The sequence below is a fragment of the Elephas maximus genome, chromosome 3 (genome assembly GCF_024166365.1).
Source record: "Elephas maximus indicus isolate mEleMax1 chromosome 3, mEleMax1 primary haplotype, whole genome shotgun sequence".
NCBI classification, from domain to species: Eukaryota; Metazoa; Chordata; class Mammalia; order Proboscidea; family Elephantidae; genus Elephas; species Elephas maximus.
In genome coordinates, this window is record NC_064821.1 from 110,189,699 (window position 1) to 110,206,148 (window position 16,450).

The window sequence follows — 16,450 nt, forward strand, 5'->3', positions numbered from 1 at the left end:
AATGGGTCAAATTAGATGCCCTGAAAAATCTTGTCCAGTTTTGACAAACTGATTCTCAGTGCAGCTCACATAACTGCTTATCCAGGCTTCTTTTTCCATCACACTGTATACTGATGGTCAAATACAGTAGTCCCAAGTGCTTAAATCTTTAGAATTATTGTTGTTCTTCAGTTTCAGCTGTAGGTCAGCCATTAAGGGGTCTGGCTGGCATTTCAATATTTTTCTAGATGTAAAGGTCATCTGCACCCGATTTATCCCACATGTGCAGTGTGCCTTTACTGGTTAGATTCTCTCTGGACCCTTTAGGTTTTCATTAGATAATGGCAACACTGCATTCTTCAGCCTGCCTTTGAGAATATATGGGGAGAGGGGAGCCCCTCTAGGTAGATGCGTTGCTAATTTTATTGCTGTCCTAGAGAACTCTAGATGAGGAAGATGACATTGGGCTTTTGGAAATCTTTACAATTTTTCCCCCTTCTTGGTGTACCCTGGTGGCATAGTGGTTAAGTGCTGGTTTGGCTGCTAACCAAAAGGTCGGCAGTTCGAATCCACCAGGCGCTTCTTGGAAATTCTATGGGGCAGTTCTACTCTGTCCTCTAGGATTGCTATGAGTTGGAATCGACTCAGTGGCAATGGGTTTAGTTTTGGATGCTTACTTTTAAAATATTATTGCTTCTAAATGGACAGATGATTCTGGAACTGAAAAAAATTGAATGTGTTAAGTGCTACTATTAGGGCCAAATACAAATTTCCCCCAGCATTTTTAAAATTAAATTTATGAATTGTGCAACTTCGTGGGATTTAGTCAGAAGATGGGAGTTTGAGCGGGAGCTCAACTCATTTAAGGTTAGCCAGAACCCCTCAGGGTCCGCATGTATTGTTAGTAAAATGAGCGTATTTGCAAAGGTGTCCATGCCCACAGATTTGGTTGTGCTAAGATCAAATAAAGTAGCCCTGGTGGCGCATTGGTTAAGTGGTTGGCTGCTAGCAGAAATGTTAGCCAGTTTGAACCCACCAGGGAGAAAAGACCTGGTGATCTGCTCCCGTAAAGATTTCACCCTAGGAAACCATATGGAACAGTTCTACTCTGTCATACTAGGGTCTCTGTGAGTCCGAGTGAAGCCCTGGTGGCGCAGCGGTAAGCGTTCGGCTGCTAACCAAAAGGTTGGCAGTTTGAATCTATCAGCCACTCTTTGGAAACCCTGTGGGGCAGTTTTACTCTGTCTTATAGGGTCACGATGAGTTGGAATCAACTGAGCGGCAATGGTGGCATACAACAAGATTAAATAAGATTGTGTAAACTATTTCGTCTGAGATTGTGTAAACTGTTGTGTCTGTATTTTTTAAGGCTCTCCATGTGGTATGAGTGTGTTCCTGAGCCATCCTCAAGGTGGAGGATTCTAAGTTGTGGACGGTTTCTCCTCTCTGCTGTCCTTCCTTTTTCATTCATCTTTCCGTGATGAAAACCGTGTCTGAGAAATGATTTGTGTCTACCCAAACCTATGGGGACCATGGAGACCGCAAATGCCATGTTTTTTGTTGTTGTTGTTGTTGCTGTTTGTTTTTTAAAAGTAATTTGAGAAAGAGAGAAACAAAGGTAGCTAATAACAGTAAAAATGTTGTCCCAGGAAGAGAAGAAAGTTCTAGCCTGCTGTGACTTGTTCTGGGATTTGTGGAAAGTCCTGAGAGGGCTGATTGCTCTATAAAAGGTTTCCTTTAGACTCTAAAGAGACTGAGTGAGAGAAGGCATTACGGAAAGAAGCAATTAAGCCTAAGTTTCAAAATTGATGAAGTGAAGCAATTTCCCATTCCTGCTAATGCAAAAAGCTCTCTAGATTTATTTATTTTCTCCATGTAACTGAGAAACCTGTTCTTTTCCTTGTTGGCATCTGGAACCCTGTTATTTGAGAGCCTCGGCTCTTGCTGAGACTGTTTCCGCCTCCTCAGGGCCCCCCGCCCCCTTTTGGATTTAGGTTGCTGGGTGGTAGACTGTAGGCCCCAATTTGTTACTACAATTTTCTTGCAAAACTGTGTATGCTTTCCTGGGAAAGGTCAACCACAGGAGCCATTTGGCCGGAGGGTGTGCGTGGATGAATTCCTGGAACTTTTCTAGGCACCTGCTATATACATTTTGGTCTGTAGCAAGCAATTTTTAATAGATCCTGTCTGGTTTTTCTTGTTGGATATAGAGGAGAACAACAACGTAGGGAGCTAGAGGTAGCTTTGGTTTTTTTGTTCTTGTTTTTAAGGAAATCTTTTGCAAAATCCATCAGAAAAATAACTTGGCTTTTATTAACCAACCCAACCACTTGCCATCAAGTTGACTCCTGTTCATGGCGACCTCGTGCGTGTCAGAGTAAAACTGTGCTCCATAGGGTTTTCAATAGCTAATTATTTGGAAGCAGATCACCAGACCTCTCTTCCAAGGCACCTCTGGGTGGGCTTATACAGGTGGGTTTGTATAGCCAGTCTTTGCTTAACCTTAAATGTTTGTTCCAAGGGGCATAAAATGGGCGCATGCAGGGAAGGGATGGAGCTGGGGCAGTGACAGATGCAGTTCTCCTTACTTTTCAGTGAATGGAGCATTGTTTCCCAGTCTGTCTTTCCATCTCTACAATAACTGTTAAGAATCACGAATGCCCAAAAGTTGGAGTCATTGAGTGCAGCCCATGTGGTATTTCCCTGCTGGTATTTTCGAAGTGTACTGTTTACTTTTTGTTACCAAAGTATTGCAAGTCGTTTGTTTCTTTTTGACTTGGGCCATCAGATCAAACCCTGTAACTCACCCTCTGGCTTTAGGTGAGAAAGTATAGCTTTCTTTGGGAAGTCTTGTGATCTTTTGTGTGGTAACAGCATGGATGCACTTTTGCATGCAGTCGTGTTGTGAAATAAAAATTGGGCAATGGCATTTGCTGATTTTTTTAAACTATCGTTGTTCTCAGGTCCCATTGAGTCAGCTCTGACTCATAGCAACTCTGTGTACAACAGAAAGAAACACTGCCCAGGTCCTGCGCCATCCTCACAATCATTCTTATGCTTGAGCCCATTGTTGCAGCCACGGTGTCATTCATTCCATCTCATTGAGGGTCTTCCTCTTTTTTTTTTTTTTTTAAAGTATAAACCTAAAACCAAACCTGTTGCCATCAAGTCGATTCTGACTTATAGCAACCCTATAAGAGAGAGTAGAGCCACCCCATAAAATTTCCAAGGAGTGCCTCGTGGATTGAAATTGCCAACCTTTTGGTTAGCAGCCATAGCACTTAACCACTATGCCTCCAAGAGTTTCCTTTTAAGGTATGGAGGATCTGAATTTTGACCCAAGGAAGTCCAGTGCCTCATGGATTCTCTGAGTCTTAGAGCTTTTCTGTTTACCTTTTGTTCATACCTTCTTCTGTTCTCCTTATCATCGTGAATTAAACCCCATCTCCTTTTTCCCTGTTTAAAATGTAAATCACTTATAACGTTGGAATGAGCATATAAACCTATAAAAACATGATTATTTCATTGTTTTGTAGCGGGGTCAGCAAGTGCTAATTACCATGTGGACTGTGACCTTAGAACACTTATTCCTTACAAAAATCAGAATGGATTTCCTAAGTCCTGTTCTTAATTAGGGCCTCACCATGGTGATCCATGTTTCTCAGTTGTCATTTTGTATCGCTAATTGGCCCTGTGCTGTGGAATCTCGCTGTCTCAGCTCCTGCTAGTGCTGACTTAACACGTCCATTCTGTATGTTAATGTATGTTGCTCATACAGAGTGAAATCTGGAAAGCAGAGGGGGGATGAGCTCCTGAAGGGTTATCTCCATTTTATAATGGGAACAGCACTACTTCAGAATTCTACAATACTTAATAAGCCTGGTATTTAAAATCAAATCTCACACATAGTCTAACTATGTACATAGATATTATTATCTAAATGTCCTAATGTGACTTAAGTTTGAAGATATTCCCCCCTACCCCCCCTATTTCTGATGGGAGGTCCAGCTAATTTACGGCAAATGAAATAAGAAGTATTTGGGAGAAGTAGGTTGACATTTAGCATTCTGGTTTGAAAACCTTCTGACTGTTAAATATTTAATGTGCTGCAAAGCATCCTTAAAAATTAAATATGAATGAGTCTTAGAAAACCTTGCAGTGGTATAAAAAAAAATTGAGATTTCCCCCCTGCCCCATTTCAAGTGTGAGTGTCTACCTAGGGAACTTTAATTATTTTTAAAGAAGATAACATTATATATTTGATCAGCATGGGAACATCCTAAATAATGAAGTTAATGTAAACGGGAACTTTCTGAATCATAACAGAACAGAGATTTGCTTTGAATAAATTATTAGTTTTAATCTCTGGAGGTTAATCACACTATCCCCCTTTTATTTTTGTTCAAAGTTAAGAATAAAGTCAAATGATAAGAGAAAGCTCCTTTGTTGGAGAAAAATTTTCCTAAGTTTATTGATTTGTTAAAAGTTGTGCTTTACTTTTATAGACTTATGAGATTTAGAGTATCATAAACATTTTTATGTTTTAATTATTATAAAATTATTAAATTATTGATATTTTATAATGTAAAATCAACCACTATTACTATTATTAAAGAATAACTATTGACATTGACATTTGTAATTATGTGTAATTTTTTTCACTAAAAAATATAGTAATTGATAGTATTCCTCTAATTTAATGACAAGGAATTAAATGGAGGACTCTTGGAATTGCTGATATTTAGAAAAACCATACCTATGTTTTCTTATCATACTTTCCTGCCTTTCAGTGGGTTATATTCTAGTTGCATGCTCTTATAAGTATCTTGCTGAACTGGAAAAATAGAATTTGAATTCATGAGTCTAGGGTCTGCTTTTGTAAAATAGTGTAAGTTATATTTGTCTCCAGCATTTAAAAATACTAAGTTTCATGAATATTTCTTGAGTAGTTGCTTTTCTAAAAGAAATGGCTTAATATCTGTACTCTGCCAGTTTGAAAAGAATGGAGTAACTTTCAGGAACTCTGTATGCTTTCAATTTTTTCTGCCTTTGCAATAATCATAGAGAATATTGCTTCTCTTTCCTGTTTTTTTTTTTTTTTTTTTCCATTTTGACTAGGTAAAACTAACACTAAGCTTGGAACCTATCATTGCCGGTCCTGTAATTACTCAGCTTTTTTAAACCTCTCTGGTGTTTTTGATGTATCTCTCAATGCCCTACCCCAATCAGCAACTGAGAGCCCCAAATGCTCTTTTTATCTGTCTCCCTTCTTTCAGTTCTACGATCATCACTTTTTTCTAGTCTTCTATCTCTGTTTTGGTTTATTACAATAGTAACAGTAAGTCATCATTTATGGAGCATTTACTATGTGCTGGCTACTGCGTTACTGAGATAAATGAATTATTAATACTAACAAGTAGGAAATTGGGGCTCTTGGGGGTTAAGTAAGAGATGCCTGGGTGGTGCAAGCAGTTTGTGTTTGGCTGCTGACCGGAAAGCTTGGTGATTGGAACCCACCCAGCAGCTCCACGGAAGAAAGCCTTGGAGATCTGCTTCTATTAAAATTACAGTGAAGAAAACCCTGTGGAGAAGTTCTACCTTTTAACACACGGGGTCACCATAAGTCAAGGTCTGTTGGACGGCAGCTAACAAGAGTTAAGTAACTTGCCCTGGGAAACTCAACTAGTAATTGGCAGAGCTGGGATTTGAATCCAAGAGAATCTTTGAACCTAGTATCCGTATTCTCAATAATATAGCATGTTTCACAAATAATGTTAACAAATTGTGGATAACATCGCGAAGAATGAGAATTTCAGAACACTTAATTGTGCTCTTGAGGAACCTGTACATAGATCAAGAGGCAGTCGTTGGAACAGAACAAGGGGATACTGTGTGGTTTAAAGTCAGGAAAGGTGTGCATCAGAGTTGTATCCTTTCACCATACTTATTCAATATGTGTGCTGAGCAAATAACCTGAGAAACTGGACTATATGAAGAAGAACATGGCATCAGGACTGGTGGAAGACTTAGTAACAACCTGCGTTATACAGATGATACAACCTTGCTTGCTGAAAGTGAAGAGGACTTGAAGCTCTTACTGATGAAGATCAAAGACCACAGCTTTCAGTGTGGATTGCACCTCAACATAAAGAAAACAAAAATTCTCAGAACTGGACGAATAAACAACGTGATAAACAGAGAAAAGATTGAAGTTGTCAAGGATTTCATTTTACTTGGATGTACAATCAACACCCATGGTGAAAGCAGTCAGGAAATCAAACGACGCGTTGCATTGGGCAAATCTGATACAAAGCAAAGTTGTCACTTTGTATTTTCCATTGCTTCATATGAATGGGAAAGCTGGGCAGTGAAGAAGGAAGATCGAAGAAGAATCGACACATTTGCATTATGATGTTGGCAAAGAATGTTGAATATACCACGAACTGCCAAAAGAACGAACAAATCTGTCTTGGAAGAAGTACAGCCAGAATACTCTTTGGAAGTGAGGATGGCCAGACTATGTCTTACATAGTTTAGACATTTTATCAGGAGGGATCTGTCCCTGGAGAAGGACATCATGCTTGGTAAGGTTAGAGGGTCTGCAAAAAAGAGGAAGACCCTCAGCAAGATGGATTGACACTGTGGCTACCAACGATGGGTTCAAGCATAACAGCTATAATGAGGATGACGCAGGACCTGGCAGTGTTTTGTTCTGTTGTACACAGGGTCGCTAAGAGTTGGAGTCGACTCAATGGCACCTAACAACAACAGCAATTTGCAACAGGTCTTCTATCTGTCGTTGCCAAATTATTGGAGTACAAACCCAGATTAGATCCAGTCATCTCCCTCCTCTATAACCTTCGGATTCTCTTTACTTCCAAGTCTTCCCCAGCCTTGCTTCTGCTTCCAGGTCACCCAAGATATGGCTCAAATCTACTTTTTTTCTTGCCTTATCATTGTTCATGATTGGTAAGGATTGGTTGGCTAGAATTAAAAAAAAAAAAAAAAAAAAGACACCTAGACTAACATTGATGATTCTATAGTTAGGGTCTTTTGAAGTAGCATCCCTTGCTGTCAAGCCTATTCCAACCCATAGAGACCCTAAAGGACAGAGTAGAACTGTCCCATAGGATTTCCAAGGAGCATCTGGTAGAATCGAACTGCCGACCTTTTGGTTAGTAGCCATAGCTGTTAACCACTACGCCACCAGGGCTTCCTTTGAAGTAGCACAGTGCCTGTCAAATGAGTCAGGTGACCTTCCTGGTCAGGATCTGGTAGCACCTCTCTCAGAACTCTTAAAATTTTGTTCAGCATTTTCCCTGTAGTTAAATTGGAAGAGCACTGGGTGCCTGGTGCCTGAACAACTTAGCATTCATTCTTCAGGACCAGCAGTTTACCTTTCCAAATCTCACTACCATAGTGGAGCGCATCATTCCTTCCTAGAGGTTTAAGCAAAGCAGCTTCTGAAAACGTATTTTTAAGAAATAACTTTTGGATGAAAACCAAAGTCATTGTCAAGATCTCAGCAACACTGTGTATCATCTGTGGTAGCAAAAGAGTTAGAGAACGATCTGGTTTAAAAATAGTAAATACGTGAAGTGAGACATACCTTTAGCCTTATTTGCCTGGTCCTGGTAGAGTGAGATTGGGTTTTCCCACTATTATTAATGGGTTGACTCTTCCCTTGAACAGTTAATTGAAAAAAAAAAAAAATGAACCCAAATGTGTGCCAAAATTTCATCACCTTTTTTTTTTTTCCTTAAATAAGAAGAATGAAGTAAAACAAATACATCTTCCCCAAGCTTCATTCCTCTCCAGCAGGAATTTGTTTAAAAAAAAAAAAAAAAGTCTGAGGAAATCTTATTGGCAATTAAATGTCTATCAGATTCAGCCAGTCTGTAATGCAGAACATGTCTGTTCATTGCATGGAATGATTCTCCACTGGCTTCCTTGCTTAGATTAGAATTAATGCATTGTGGGCATACTGGAAACCACCCTTAGTTCCTGCCTGCCCCAAACCTCCTTTGAAAGGAAACACATCAGAGGTGTGTAAATCAGACAGCTTCAGGAAATTCAGTCCACTGGAGTCTAATGCAATTCTGAATTCTGTTCTGATGTTAAGCAAACTGATTTTACCTGCTTCCTTTTCTTAGTGTTTATGGGTTCTTCCAAGTTGTTTGGATTATTATTTACAGGTGAAGACATTAAGAAGGGATATATCTAATTTAAGTCAGAAGCTGAACCCCAGGACTCTTGATACCTGGCATGATACCTGGCAAGTAACAGTCTTCTGTGTAGTCCCTTTGCTTTTCATTAGTTAGTGGCTTAGAGTAAATGCAAATGTGTATACAGGGTATAAAACACACTCTCTGTGTGTGTGTGTGTGTGTGTGTGTGTGTGTGTGTGTAAGAGAGAAACAGTTACAAAGAAGACTGAAGACTTTATTTAAACAAGGTCGACAAGAACATAAATAAACTCTTCTGTCGCCCCTTTGGTTTTCATTAGTTAGTGGCTTAGGGTAAATGCAAATATGTATACAGGGTGTAAAATACACTGTGTGTGTGTGTGTGTGTGTGTGTATGAAAGACAAACAGTTACAAAGAAGGCTAAAGACTTCATTTAAACAAGGTCAACAAGAACATACTTAAACTCTGTACTTAACTCTTCAGAACCAATATCTACAAAAAAAATCTACAAAGGTACGTTTAAAGTGACTCTCAGCTTAAGTTGCTTATTACCCTTGATGTCTCTTTCTTTGTTGCTCAAATACAGAGAAGTGTTTGCTACATCAGCACAGGTTGGGCATGTTTATACATTCTGACAGGTTTGGTTGCTGATAATCTTTTCCCTGTCACCATTAGGTTAAGGCTAGACCAGGAGGCCAGTGTCTAGAGCTGATTGCGCCAGCTTCTGTGGGCCATATTAAGAGGTAGCATGACACCATACATTAAAGAATGACATGCCTACTATATGCTGGGTACTTGGCAGGGCTCTGGGAATTCCAAGATGAATGAGAAACAGTCTTTCTCTTCTAGAAACTCAGGTAGTATCAGAGGGATATAGATATGTAAACAAATAATTGCAATGTATATTGTTAAGTGTTAGTGCGAAGGAAAGACCTTTCCAAGGAGGTGAAAGTTAAGGGAGTCTTAATGATGGACTTACCAGGTAACTTAGAGGCAAAGCACATTGCCGGCAGTGGAAATGCCCTCTCCAAATGGTTCTTTGTGTTAAGAATTTCCAGTGGGGTGTGCTTCTCTCTCTCATGGTAGATCCACAGCTTGTGTCTCTCTCATGAATTCCTTAGCTGAGTGCCTACTGCATGCTGGTTCTAAGTACTCGGCGCACTGTAGGAACAAAACAAAGACCCTGTGCACACTTACCAATATGGTGGACAGACAGCAAAGAATGAAAGATATGTCAGATAGTGACAAGAGATACTGGGGTTGCTATTTTGAATAAGATGGGATTTGGCAGGCTCGTGGCAGCAGGGAGGGAGCAATCCCATCTAGGGGAAATGTGTCTCACGAAGAGGGAAGTGGGGGTGCGGGAGGCGGACCAAACCCATTGCCCTTGAGTCATAGTGACCCTATAGGACAGAGTAGAACTGCCCATAGGGTTTCCAAGGCTGTGATCTTTCTGTTAGTAGCCAAGCACTTAACCACTGCACCACCAGGGGAGGGAAAGCAAAGGCCCTGCAGCTAGAGAGTGCTTAGCAGTTTTGAGGAGCAGCCAGAAGGCCACTGTGTCTAGAGCTGATTGAGCCAGGGAATAGGCCAGGAGAGAAGCTCAAAGACATAGAGGACTTGTATGATGTAGAAGGGGCTCTGGAGCCAGGACTCTGAATTGGTTGGGAAGCCATTGGAGAATTTTGGGCCGAAAAGTGACAAGAGCTTTGTCCTTAAAGTCAGACACATCTGAGTTCAAATCCCAGCCCTGCTCCTTACTAACTCTGTTACCTTGGGCAAGTTTCACAATCTCTGTACTTCAGATTTCTCATGAATATAACGGGGCTGCTTATTCTTACCTTGAAAGTTTGTAATGAGTAGTAATAGTTACAATAGTAGTAGATAGTAGCAGGAGAATTTGATATTATTTATTGGTATCTTTAGTAGGAAAAGGCAGGATGTGAATGAGAGATGAGTGAGGTAGAATTAGGGCGGTTGCCTTGAGTGTGTGAGGCTGAAGTTCTGAACAGATCCTTGAAGTGAGGCCTTGCAGACATTGGGCTTTGGTGGGGTGGCCAAAAGTGGGGGAATATTGCAAATACTTGGATGCCCAGGGTTCATCCGTGGGTATGAACATGGTCATCCACCTCCAGTTTTTGAAGCTGCTGGTATATAAAGCAAAGGAAGAAATGCTAAAAACAGAGTTTCCAACACTATTGTATTTTAAATGTTTCTATTTAACAAAATTAACTCCTGACACAAAATGATAGTGTATTATGCTTGTGTCATTTATGAGCTGATTGTAGTATTTAGAATATTAATTTAAACAATATTATATATCTGTTGGAAACCCTGGTGGCGTAGTGGTTAAATGCTACAGCTGCTAACCAAAGGGTCGGCAGTTCAAATCTGCCAGGATCTCCTTGGAAACCCTACGGGGCAGTTCTACTCTGTCCTGTAGGTTTGCTGTGTGTCAGAATCGAATCGATGGCAGTAGGTTTGGTTTTGGTTTTGGATATACCCGTCACCATTGAGTAACCCCATGTGTAAAGAGTAGAACTACTCCACAGGGTTTTCTTGACTGTAATCTTTATGGATGCAGATGGCCTGAACTTTCTTACGTGGCACCACCAACCTTTAGGTTAGTAGTCAAGCTCAAAGCATTTGTGCCACCCAGAGGCCTCAATACATAGTTTGTTGTTGTTGTTGTTGTTAGGTGCCATTGAGTTGGTTCTGACTCATGGTGACCCTATGCACAGCAGAATAAAACACTGCTCGGTCCTGCACCACATGCCTGTCAGTTTGTCGTACTGTGGGGGCTTGTGTGTTGCTGTGATGCTGGAAGCTATGCCACCGGTATTCAGATACCAGCAGGGTCACCCATGGAGGACAGGTTTCAGCTGAGCTTCCAGACTAAGACAGACTAGGAAGAAGCACCCGGCAGTCTACTTCTGAAAAGCATTAGCCAGTGAAAACCTTATGAATAGCAGCAGAACATTGTCTGATATAGTGCTGGAAGATGAGCCCCCAGGGTGGAAGGCTCTCAAAAGATGACTGGGGAAGAGCTGCCTCCTCAAAGTAGAGTCGACCTTAATGACGTGGATGGAGTAAAGCTTTCGGGACCTTCATTTGCTGATATGGCACAACTCGAAATGAGAAGAAACAGCTGCAAGTATCCGTTAATAATCGGAACAAATACATGGCATATTCCATTAATGGAACAAAAGTTCAAAGTTGTATGGTATATATCTTTTTCCATTCTGTCAGTTTATCTCTGTGACTATATAAAGCCTCGCTAGGAGAGAAGATCAAAGGTATAGATTTGGGGCTCTTGATGAATATGAATCCCAGGCAAAATAATCCTCCTGCTACCTCCTCCACTCTGCACATCAGGCCTTAATAATATTCCCTGTTGAATGTTGGAGGCCGGTTGCCCAGTGGTTAAGTGATATGGCTTCCAACCAAAAGGTCGTCTGTTCGAATCCACCAGGTGCTCCTTGGAAACACTATGGGGCAATTCTTCTCTGTCCTGTAGAGTTGCTATGAGCCGGAATCCACTCTATGGCAACGGGTTGAATGCTGGGACTGAGGCATGTGGTACCTTTGTATTTTATTTGGATTGGATGTCCCTGTTTCATTCTTGCTACTATCTGCACTTACCCTGCTGTGTTGTGGCTGTCTGTTCACATGTCCGCTGTCCCCCTTGCACTGTGAGCTCCTTAAGCATAGGACTATCTATCTTAGTGCCATGTCCTCCAGAAAACTGAAAACAGAGCTCGGCCATGACTGGCAGGTGAACATTTCCAGAACATTCAGGGGCAGGCTAAGGCTAGGTCAAAAGAGGCTCACCAGCTTCTCCAGCACCTCAAGGGACCGAGAGATCTTGGCCTCAGATTCCGTTGGAAGCCTAGAGTTGTGGGAAGAGCATCCCCAACTCTGCCACTTACCGGAAGGAAGGAAGTTGCTTCGTCATGCTGAGCCTTAGTTTCTCCATTTGTAAAACAGGGATACTAATGCATACCTCTCAGGGTGCTTGTAAGTCAGAGACATTACAAATGAAAAGTGCCCACTTCTTTTATTCTTCTTGTCCTCTCAAGAAGCCTCACCCCAAATTTAGTTCGTCTCTAGTCCTGAGCTTGGTGGTGGCGAGAGTGGCTGTTAATTACTGTCTTAGTTTCCTAGTGCTGCTGTAACAGAAGCATATCAAGTGGGTGGCTTTAAGCAACAGATATTTATTTTCTCACAGTTTGGGAGGTTGAAGTCCAAATTCAGGACATTAGCTCCAGGGGAAGACTCTTTCTCTCTATTGGCTCTGGGAGAAGGTCCTTGTCTCAGCTTCTGTAGCCCCTGCATGCCTGGGTTTCTCGGTGGTCTTCACGTGGCATCATCCTCCCCCACCCCAACCCCATTTATGCTTGCTTGTCCCTGACTGTGCTGCTCCTTATGCCTCAGAAATGATTAGGTTTATGACACACCTTGTTAGGGTCTCATTAAGATAACAAAGAAAACCTATTTTTTGATAGGATTATATCTACAGGTTTAGAGATTATCATTCCAACACATATTTCGAGGTCAAGGGGACCAATACAGTCCATAACAGTGCCTGAAGCTTTGAGAAATGTTCTTGGCCCGCTCTAAGAGGTCCAGTAGTAGTATTTATCTCTTCTTCTCCCTTCCTTCCTTCCTTCCTTCCTTCCTTCCTTCCTTCCTTCCTTCCTTCCTTCCTTCCTTCCTTCCTTCCTTCCTTCCTTCCTTCCTTCCTTCCTCCCTCCCTCCCTCCCTCCCTCCCTCCCTCCCTCCCTTCCTCCCTTCCTTCCTTCCTTCCTTCCTTCCTCCCTCGCTCCCTCCCTCCCTCCCTCCCTCCCTTCTTTCCTTCCTTCCTTCCCTCCTTCTCTCCTTCCTTCCCTCCCTCCCTTCTTTCCTTCCTTCCTTCCCTCCTTCCCTCCTTCCTTCCCTCCCTCCCTCCCTCCCTTCTTTCCTTCCTTCCTTCCCTCCTTCCCTCCCTCCCTCCTTCCCTCCCTCCTTCCCTCCCTCCCTCCTTCCTTCCTTCCTTCCCTCCTTCCTTCCCTCCCTCCCTCCTTCCTTCCCTCCCTCCCTCCTTCCCTCCTTCCTTCCCTCCCTCCTTCCCTCCCTCCTTCCCTCTCTTCCTCCCTCCCTTCCTCCCTCCCTCCTTCCTTTTCCTCCCTGCCTCCCTCCCTTCTTCCCTCCCTTCTCGGTTTTTTTTTTTTTTTTTTAAAGAAACTCTTTTTAGCTGGGCCTTAGCATCACTATGAGTCAGAATCGACTTGATGGCAATGGGTTTTGGGTTTTTTGGTTTACTTTTAAGAACCAGTTGCCATCAAGTCAATTCCAACTGACCTCATGCATGCTACAGTAGAATTGTGCTCCATAGGGGTTTCAATGTGCCCTCAATTTTTATTGTTGTTAAGTGCCATTGAGTTGATTGTGACTCATAGAATCTCCCTATGATAGAGTAGAACTGCCCCCATAGGGTTTCCTAGGCTGTAATCTTTACAGAAGCAGATCCCTGTTTTTCTCCCACTCAGTTAGCAGCTGTGCATTTAACCATCGCGTTGCACCGCCTGGAACCACTGTGTTAGTGATGGAAATCCAGTTTACATAACTATTATTATGCACCTACCACTATGTGCTCTCTGCCTTATTCCTCACAGGTAGTAACTAAGTCATCACAGCTATGGCTAGAAAGTAGATTGCATTAAATATATAGTTTAATATACCATGAAGTCCACCTGTTTAATGTATACAGTTAATGGTGTTTTAGTTACAAGAGTAGTGCAACCATCACCATAAGCTAATTTTAGAACATTTTCATTATTCTGGAAAGAAATCTTATACCTATTAGCAGTCTCTCCCTGTTTTTAGAGGCAAGAAAATGGAGGTACTGGGCACTTAAGCACCATGTTTCCAACTCCACAGTAAGTGGTGGAGTCAGAGTCCAATTTCCGTGCCTCTATAACCCATAAAAAAGATTTTTTTTAAATATATATTTTTTTATAACCCATGCTCCTTCCACTATAACCCAGAAAATCCACTATACCATGTCCGCACCTCCCCCCCCCCACCCCCGAAACTCAAACCAAATTAAATGTTTATTTGGTGGGGAGAAAAATTTGATGTTCTGGTTTTGTCCTTGTTCAGTAGGTTTTAGATAATATATTTCCCATTCCAGTTTCATCTGGCATTGTGGGGTAAACAGATATGGTTTAGTTTTTAGTTTACTGTGCAGTGCAGCCAGCTTTTTTAAATAGCATAAGAAATCAGCATGATAAAAAGTTGTTAGAGTGGGAGAGCAATAGCTAGGAGAAACCAGTACTTATTCCTGGCTTTGGCTGATGGCCTGTCACCTATCTTCTCTGAACCTTGGTTTCCTCTTAAGTCAAATGAGCAAATTGTTTTTATTTATTTACTAAGCATTTATTGGACATCTGTGTGTCAGTGATTATGCTGGATATTCCAAGAAAAGGACAACGATTTTAATTACCAGCTCTGCTTAATTGTTGGTTTCTACGTGGTGCAAATGGTTAACGCACTTGACTGCTAACCAGAAGGTTGGTGGTTCAAGTCTACCCAGTGATGCCTAAGAAGAAAAGCCTGAAAATCTATTTTCAAAAACTCAGCCATCAAAAACCCTGTGGAGCACAGTTGTACTCTGACACACATGTGGTCACCTTGAGTTGAAGTTGGGATCAACTCTACAGCCAAAGCATATACTGGATACCATCCTAGCTGGGTAATTATTTGCCATCCCATCTATTTCTAATAGCAAACCTAGTAGGTGTCCATTATCACTCCATTCTGCCTTTGTGTGGGGTTGGAGGCATGTTGCTTAATTTCCCATGAGGAAACTTAGGCTCAGAAGGTTTAAATAATTTGTTCTGGGCCACACAGTTGAGATGGCTGAGATCTGGATGATTCCAAAGCCCACACCTTAGTCACCGCGGTAGACTACCTCTCCAGATGAGTATGAGTTGTTCTTTCCTTCTGGGAGGCACAACTAATGCTTATGAACAATCATTTACAATACAGTGTGAAAGTAAATATTCACTAACTGTACCAAGGGGAGCTTAATCTCACTGACTTCGCTCAAATAAGTCTAGGAAGGGGTTTCAGATGAGGCCACGGATTCTGTTTGAGGCATAGCTTACTATTGTGTTTTGTCCTCACCCATGTACCCTATTTGCTTAGTACATACAGGTTGGATTTTAGCACTACTCACCTCCCTCTGTGTTTGCTCTGCCCTGCTCGAGGGAAAGAACCCTGCTGTGTAATGCTACATCGGAGGGACCAGCACCTCTGCAACATATTTTCCAACCTCAAATATGGTCTCCTTGGTATATGCATCCAAAGCCCTGGGCAAAAGTAAACCAGAGATTTGGGTTGTGCTCAGGCAGGTGTTCCCTACCAGGTACTATCAACAATCAAGGAAAAAGTCACTTTCTCAAGGACCCAACCTGCATGTGGGTTTTTAAAGAAACTTGAAGAAGCCAGTTTGTTGAGAATGGGAGCCAAGCTTCTAAAGGCGCTGGGAGCTGCTGATGTCACACCTATATCTTCAATGTCTAAAACATTTCCTTGAAGACGCAGAGTTTTTAAAAAAGTCTTGTCACTTTGGAAGTCTTCAGAAATGCTGATTTAGAAGAGTTCCTGACAGTGGCATTGAGAATCAGATAACCTCAAATCTCTATGACTTTTCTATTTCTGGGAAAACCTATTCTTTTTGAAGGATTTTTGAAAGTTACTACGTATGGAGGAGTCCCTGGCTGGTGCACATTGTTAAATGCTTCACTGCTAGCCTAGAGGTTGGTGGTTCGAACCCACCCAGATGCACCGTGGGAGATAGGCCTAGTGTTCTGCTTCCGAAATGTCACAGTCTTGAAAACTCTATGGAGCAGTTTTACTTTGCACACGTGGGGTCACCACCATGAGTCGGAATTGACTCAATGGCAACTAATGATAACAAACCACAACAACTGTATTGAACTCTTACTGTATGCAAGGAATAAGTGCTGTACTTACATAGTGTCCTTTGAACCTTACAAAAATCCCACAAGGTAGCTTGCTATCATTATCACCTCTGTGTTACAAATTAGGAAACTGATGCAAAGCTGAGTAACTCCAAGGCCACCCAGCTGGTCACAGAGGATTTTTCTTACTTCCCTTCCCTTTCCTTTTTTTTTTTTTTTTTAAACATATAACCTTATAAACTTGAAGAAATTTTCTAACCAGCTTTTATTTATCCATTAAAATTATATTGTGAATCTGAGCCCAGTGAGCCATCCTTC

General features: G+C 41.6%; 1 protein-coding gene across 3 annotated transcripts in view; it reads left to right on the plus strand.

The window, feature by feature from the left end:
• CACHD1 (cache domain containing 1) overlaps positions 1-16,450 on the plus strand; it is a 295,097-nt gene that overhangs the window by 81,672 nt on the left and 196,975 nt on the right. The window lies entirely within an intron of this gene.